This window comes from Engystomops pustulosus, chromosome 10, assembly GCF_040894005.1.
Source record: "Engystomops pustulosus chromosome 10, aEngPut4.maternal, whole genome shotgun sequence".
In the NCBI taxonomy this organism is placed as follows: Eukaryota; Metazoa; Chordata; class Amphibia; order Anura; family Leptodactylidae; genus Engystomops; species Engystomops pustulosus.
In genome coordinates this window covers 103,605,929-103,614,123 of record NC_092420.1, presented here as the reverse complement: position 1 = coordinate 103,614,123, position 8,195 = coordinate 103,605,929, and positions in this window count along the sequence as shown.

Genomic DNA, 8,195 nt, shown 5'->3' with positions numbered 1-8,195 from the left:
GTCTGCTGACTTCTGGTCATGTATGTATACAGCAGCCCTGTACTACTCATCATGTCTGCTGACTTCTGGTCATGTATGTATACAGCAGCCCTGTACTACTCATCATGTCTGCTGACTTCTGGTCATGTATGTATACAGCAGCCCTGTACTACTCCTCATGTCTGCTGACTTCTGGTCATGTATGTATACAGCAGCCCTGTACTACTCATCATGTCTGCTGACTTCTGGTCATGTATGTATACAGCAGCCCTGTACTACTCCTCATGTCTGCTGACTTCTGGTCATGTATGTATACAGCAGCCCTGTACTACTCCTCATGTCTGCTGACTTCTGGTCATGTATGTATACAGCAGCCCTGTACTACTCATCATGTCTGCTGACTTCTGGTCATGTATGTATACAGCAGCCCTATTAGGACCAGAGGTGGATAAGACTCTCCTGGGGCCCGGGGCTGTAGGAATATTATAGCCCCTACAAGTCTGGAGTCACCTCCTACGTGTGGGGCTAGAATCCATTTCACGGGGAATGGAGGATGAGGCCCTTCTGCCGCTTTCAATCTGTGGTTTCAGGACCTTCATAGGTCCTGACATGGCTCTTGTGTACATGTGTATTGAGATTGGGATCAGATGGACGAGGATTTCATGGGTGAAGGTCCTTCTCAGTATATAATTTGGTGGGTGGTTTGAAGGCCATGGGCCCCCTAGAAACTTGTCAGGACCTTCAAAGGTTCTCTAAAGGTCCTTGCACTGTATCACTGAACTGGAACCAACTTCAGCTTTTTACCTATGAAATGAGCGGAGCTTTACCTAAGAATTACCCAGGAGAGAGGAAATCCTATAACAATCGGCTTCTCCTGAAACGTTCCCAGGTTGTGGGGCTAAATCTTTCTGCCCGTTTAGCGCCCACTTTTTTATTTGGACAATCACTGAAACAATGGTGCAGCAAGTAAATTATTTCTAAACTTTTGGGATCTTTTCAGTGTCTGAAGTGTTCATGAGTTTGCAGGATTTTGCCTTAAGCCGTCCAGATTATTGGCAGTGGTGATAAATGTAAGAATCATCATACAGAAGAGTAAAAGTGTGAGATATTGTCATTCTCACACTGGCCTCTAGATGTCAGTACAACAGACGCTGCTCCTACCACATCTCGGTTTACTGCCTGCTGCAAAACGTAGTTTCTTGTCTCCCATCAGCCGTAGCCAGCGCCATAATGACAAATAAACTTGTATTGTCGGGTATAAGTCGGGATAAAGACTGGCGAGAGATTCTAGAGACTGACGGGAATATCTGGACATTAATAAGTTTTATCTCCCGTATTACTGGGACCCATTATCTCGCTACCTGACGTAATGAAACTTCTTAATTGCTATTTGTGGTATTTTTGAGACAATTTCGCATTTTTAGTGCTTGGCTGCAACAATCTAAATGAGAAAACCAGAACGGGTCGTATTTCATTCCCTCATGCGGAGGTCACGTGACCCTTATCGAGCGCTCGCCGGGGAAATCAGACATAATGGGGGTCATTTATTAAGGGCCCGATTCGCGTTTTCCCGACGTGTTACCCGAATATTTCCGTTTTGCGCCGCTTGTACTTAAATTGCCCCGGGATTTTGGCGCACGCGATCGGATTGTGGCGCATCGGCGCTGGCATGCGCGCGACGGAAATCGGGGGGCGTGGCCGAACGAAAACCCGACGTATTCGGAAAAACCGCCGCATTTAAAAACCGAAAATGTGTCGCATAAGGACCGCTTACCTTCACCTGGTCCAGCTCGGTGCATTCCGGCGCGATGAGTTTACTTTCAGCGCAGCAGCGCCACCTGGTGGACGGCGGAAGAACTACCTTATTAAATCCCGGCCGGACCCGAATCCAGAGCGGAGAAGCCGCCGCTGGAACGCGAATGGACCGGGTAAGTAAATTTGCCCCAATCTGTTCTATTGTATTCCTGACAATGATAATCAGCCATTTCTCACGTCTATATCCTGTTATATACTTCTCTAGTCACCGCATTTCCTTCCAGAACTCGTGTCCTCCAGGGGTCATGACCTTAATACAAGGTCAAGGTCATGAGAAATTCTCTTTATGGTGATTACAGGATGAGGCTCATTGATATTCATTACTTTAGGTGAGCACTTACCTCTTCTCCTGTCACCCGGGTAGAACCCGGAGGCTGAGACTTCAAGGGAAATTATCTTCCTAATTACGGTTTTCAATAAAACATAATTCGATTGCGAATCCTAGAAATCTCATAGAATACAATTATTTCTATCAATAATATTGAACTTTGCGAATTGAACTCACGGTTCTTTATTGAACAGGTAGCAGGCAACGGCATCACTCTCATTCAAGCGACTGTCTGTCTTGGGCACTCTCATTCAAGCGACTGTCTGTCTTGGGCACTCTCATTCTAGTGACTGTCAGTCTTGGGCACTCTCATTCTAGTGACTGTTGGTCTTGGGCACTCTCATTCTAGTGACTGTCAGTCTTGGGCACTCTCATTCTAGTGACTGTTGGTCTTGGGCACTCTCATTCTAGTGACAGTCTGTCTTGGGCACTCTCATTCTAGTGACTGTTGGTCTTGGGCACTCTCATTCAAGCGACTGTCTGTCTTGGGCACTCTCATTCTAGTGACTGTTGGTCTTGGGCACTCTCATTCTAGTGACTGTTGGTCTTGGGCACTCTCATTCTAGTGACAGTCTGTCTTGGGCACTCTCATTCTAGTGACTGTTGGTCTCGGGCACTCTCATTCTAGTGACTGTTGGTCTTGGGCACTCTCATTCTAGTGACTGTTGGTCTTGGGCACTCTCATTCTAGTGACTGTTGGTCTTGGGCACTATCATTCCAGTGATGGTCTTTCTTGGGCACTCTCATTCTAGTGACTGTCAGTCTCGGGCACTCTTATTCTAGTGACAGTCTGTCTTGGGAACTCTCATTCTAGTGACTGTTGGTCTTGGGCACTCTCATTCAAGCGACTGTCTGTCTTGGGCACTCTCATTCTAGTGACAGTCTGTCTTGGGCACTCTCATTCTAGTGACTGTTGGTCTCGGGCACTCTCATTCTAGTGACTGTTGGTCTTGGGCACTCTCATTCTAGTGACTGTTGGTCTTGGGCACTATCATTCCAGTGATGGTCTTTCTTGGGCACTCTCATTCTAGTGACAGTCTGTCTTGGGAACTCTCATTCTAGTGACTGTTGGTCTTGGGCACTCTCATTCAAGCGACTGTCTGTCTTGGGCACTCTCATTCTAGTGACAGTCTGTCTTGGGCACTCTCATTCTAGTGACTGTTGGTCTCGGGCACTCTCATTCTAGTGACTGTTGGTCTTGGGCACTCTCATTCTAGTGACTGTCAGTCTCGGGCACTCTCATTCTAGTGACAGTCTGTCTTGGGAACTCTCATTCTAGTGACTGTTGGTCTTGGGCACTCTCATTCAAGCGACTGTCTGTCTTGGGCACTCTCATTCTAGTGACAGTCTGTCTTGGGCACTCTCATTCTAGTGACTGTTGGTCTCGGGCACTCTCATTCTAGTGACTGTTGGTCTTGGGCACTCTCATTCTAGTGACTGTCAGTCTCGGCACTATCATTCTAGTGACTGTTGGTCTCGGGCACTATCATTCTAGTGACTGTTGGTCTCAGGCACTATCATTCTAGTGACTGTTGGTCTTGGGCACTCTCATTCCAGTGACTGTCGGTCTCAGGCACTATCATTCCAGTGACTGTCGGTCTCAGGCACTCTCATTCCAGTGACTGTCGGTCTCAGGCACTCTCATTCCAGTGACTATTGGTCTCGGGCACTCTCATTCCAGTGACTGTTGGTCTCGGGCACTCTCATTCTAGTGACAGTCTGTCTTGGGCACTCTCATTCTAGTGACTGTCTGTCTCAGGCACTATCATTCTAGTGACTGTTGGTCTCAGGCACTATCATTCCAGTGACTGTTGGTCTCGGGCACTCTCATTCCAGTGACTGTTGGTCTAGGGCACTCTCATTCCAGTGACTGTCGGTCTCAGGCACTCTCATTCTAGTGACTGTCTGTCTCAGGCACTATCATTCCAGTGACTGTTGGTCTCGGGCACTCTCATTCTAGTGACTGTTGGTCTCGGACACTCTCATTCTAGTGACTGTTGGTCTCGGGCACTCTCATTCTAGTGACTGTTGGTCTCGGGCACTCTCATTCTAGTGACTGTTGGTCTTGGGCACTCTCATTCTAGTAACTGTCGGTCTTAGGCACTCTCATTCTAGTGACTGTTGGTCTCGGGCACTCTCATTCTAGTGACTGTTGGTCTCGGGCACTCTCATTCTAGTGACTGTTGGTCTCGGGCACTCTCATTCTAGTGACTGTTGGTCTTGGGCACTCTCATTCTAGTAACTGTCGGTCTTAGGCACTATCATTCTAGTGACTGTTGGTCTTGGGCACTCTCATTTCAGTGACTGTCGGTGTCAGGCACTCTCATTCCAGTGACTGTCGGTCTCAGGCACTCTCATTCTAGTGACTGTCGGTCTCAGGCACTCTCATTCTAGTGACTGTCGGTCTCAGGCACTCTCATTCTAGTGACTGTTGGTCTCGGGCACTCTCATTCCAGTGACTGTCGGTCTCAGGCACTCTCATTCTAGTGACTGTCTGTCTCAGGCACTATCATTCCAGTGACTGTTGGTCTCGGGCACTCTCATTCTAGTGACTGTCGGTCTCAGGCACTCTCATTCTAGTGACTGTCGGTCTCAGGCACTCTCATTCTAGTGACTGTCGGTCTCGGGCACTATCATTCTAGTGACTGTTGGTCTTGGGCACTATCATTCCAGTGACTGTCGGTCTCAGGCACTATCATTCCATTGACTGTCGGTCTCAGGCACTCTCATTCCAGTGACTGTCGGTCTCGGGCACTCTCATTCTAGTGACTGTCGGTCTCAGGCACTCTCATTCTAGTGACTGTCGGTCTCGGGCACTATCATTCTAGTGACTGTTGGTCTTGGGCACTCTCATTCCAGTGACTGTCGGTCTCAGGCACTATCATTCCATTGACTGTCGGTCTCAGACACTCTCATTCCAGTGACTGTCGGTCTCGGGCACTCTCATGCTAGTGATAAAAATAACTAAAATTGCAGTGTTTACAGATCGGCAGATCATTCACACACTGTGCTACAGTTTCACCATACGCGTATCAAGCCATCTTCACCAGTGGCTCCGCCGTCTTCACCAGTGGCTCCGCCTTCTTCACCAGTGGCTCCGCCTTCTTCAACAGTGGCTCTGCCTTCTTCACCAGTGGCTCCGCCTTCTTCACCAGTGGCTCCACCTTCTTCATCAGTGGCTCCACCTTCTTCATCAGTGACCCCGCCTTCTTCATCAGTGACCCCGCCTTCTTCATCAGTGGCCCCTGGCTTCTTCGGTAGTGGCTCCACCTTCTTCATCAGTGACCCCCTCCTTCTTCATCAGTGGCCCCCACCTTCTTCATCAGTGGCTCCACCTTCTTCCCCAGTGGCTCCGCCTTCTTCATCACTGGGCCGCCTTCTTCATCAGTGGCCCCTGGCTTCTTCATCAGTGGCTCCGCCTTCTTCATCATTGCCCCCGCCTTCTTCATCAGTGGCCCCTGGCTTCTTCATCAGTGGCTCCGCCTTCTTCATCAGAGGCTCCGCCTTCTTCATCAGAGGCTCCGCCTTCTTCATCAGAGGCGCACCATGCAGCTGAGTGTTGCTCTTTTATCCATCCTGTGCTGAGGATTGTGGTTGGTGGATATAGGGGGATATTTATCATACGCTGGCGCTGGTGATAGCCCCTCCGCTGCAAATTCACAGCCCGATTCTTCATCAAGAGGCTTCTGCAGCAAGTGCGCAGGCGCGGGAACAGTAACGCCACTCCTGTCCAGCCGCGCCCCCCCTTCACGCCCCACTGGCTTGAAGGTGGCGGATCAGGGCAAATAATCGTAATAAGCAATAAGCAATAAGCGATAAGCGAGCATTTGCGATTATTTCAGGCGGTGCGCAGAGGTCCTGATAATTATCCCCCATAATCATCTCACTAGTACAGGGGGAAATTCAATGGGACTTCAATAGTGTAAAAACTTACAGCAAAAAACATAATGGGGGTCATTTACTAAGGGCCCGATTTGCGCTTTCCCGACGTGTTACCTGAATATTTCCGATTTGCGCCGATTGTACCTGAATTGCCCCGGGATTTTGGCGCACGCAATCGGATTGTGGCGCATCGGCGCTGGGATGCACGCAACGGAAATCGGGGGGCGTGGCCGAACGAAAACCCGACAGATCTGGAAAAACCGCCGCATTTAAGACAAAAAATGTGTCGCGAAAATTACACTTACCTTCACCAGGTATAGGCCGGTGAATTTCAGGGCATTCCAGCGCGCCTCCGGGGAACTTCAGCCCAGCAGCGCCACCTCACAGTGCACGTCCCCACCCACAGTGCACGTCCCCCCCCTCAAAGTGCACGTCCCTCCCTCACAGTGCACGTCCCCCCCCTCACAGTGCACGTCCCCCCCCCCTCACAGTGCACGTCCCCCCCCTCACAGTGCACGTCCCCCCCCCTCACAGTGCACGTCCCCCCCCTCACAGTGCACGTCCCCCCCCTCACAGTGCACGTCCCTCCCTCACAGTGCACGTCCCCCCCTCACAGTGCACGTCCCTCCCTCACAGTGCACGTCCCCCCCCCTCACAGTGCACATCCCCCCCCCTCACAGTGCACGTCCCCCCCCTCACAGTGCACGTCCCCCCCCTCACAGTGCACGTCCCCCCCCTCACAGTGCACGTCCCCCCCCTCACAGTGCATGTCCCCCCCCTCACAGTGCACGTCCCTCCCTCACAGTGCACGTCCCCCCCCTCACAGTGCACGTCCCTCCCTCACAGTGCACGTCCCCCCCTCACAGTGCACGTCCCTCCCTCACAGTGCACGTCCCCCCCCCTCACAGTGCACATCCCCCCCCCTCACAGTGCACGTCCCCCCCCTCACAGTGCACGTCCCCCCCCTCACAGTGCACGTCCCTCCCCCTCACAGTGCACGTCCCTCCCCCTCACAGTGCACGTCCCTCCCCCTCACAGTGCACGTCCCCCCCTCACAGTGCACGTCCCTCCCTCACAGTGCACGTCCCCCCCCTCACAGTGCACGTCCCCCCCTCACAGTGCACGTCCCCCCCCCCTCACAGTGCACGTCCCTCCCTCACAGTGCACGTCCCTCCCTCACAGTGCACGTCCCCCCCCTCACAGTGCACGTCCCCCCCCTCACAGTGCACGTCCCCCCCCCTCACAGTGCACGTCCCTCCCTCACAGTGCACGTCCCCCCCCTCACAGTGCACGTCACCCCCCCTCACAGTGCACGTCCCCCCCCTCACAGTGCACGCCCCCCCCCTCACAGTGCACGTCCCCCCCCCTCACAGTGCACGTCCCCCCCTCACAGTGCACGCCCCCCCCCCTCACAGTGCACGTCCCCCCCCCTCACAGTGCACGTCCCCCCCCTCACAGTGCACGTCCCTCCCTCACAGTGCACGTCCCCCCCCTCACAGTGCACGTCCCCCCCCTCACAGTGCACGTCCCCCCCCCCCCTCACAGTGCACGTCCCCCCCCCCTCACAGTGCACGTCCCCCCCCTCACAGTGCACGTCCCTCCCTCACAGTGCACGTCCCCCCCCTCACAGTGCACGTCCCCCCCCCTCACAGTGCACGTCCCCCCCCCCCCTCACAGTGCACGTCCCCCCTCACAGTGCACGTCACCCGACGAAAGTGTGCGATTCAGACCCTAGGTAAATGAGCCCCATTATATTTAGCATTTGGGTCGGGTTCTGGGAGATCTTTGTTTTCTTCCCGTCTCCTGATTTTCTATGTCTTGTACTTAAGATGAAATTATTTCCTTCCTTTATCGCCTCCGTCTTTTCTCATGTGTTCATCTTTATTCATTGTTTACATCACAAATCCAATGATTTACTCCTGTATACGGGGGGGTAATAAGTGTATTTTGGAAAGCGCGGGGTGAAAATTTTGGCTCAAAACCCGATCTAAGACGTTCCCTGGGTCACACTCAACAAGTGTGCAAAATTTGGTGATTGTAAATCGGACGATGAAGATTCCTTTAGCGGACACACACACACATCCATACACACACATCCATACACACACACATCCATATACACACACACATCCATACACACACACACACACATATACACATACATACACACACATCCATACACACACACACA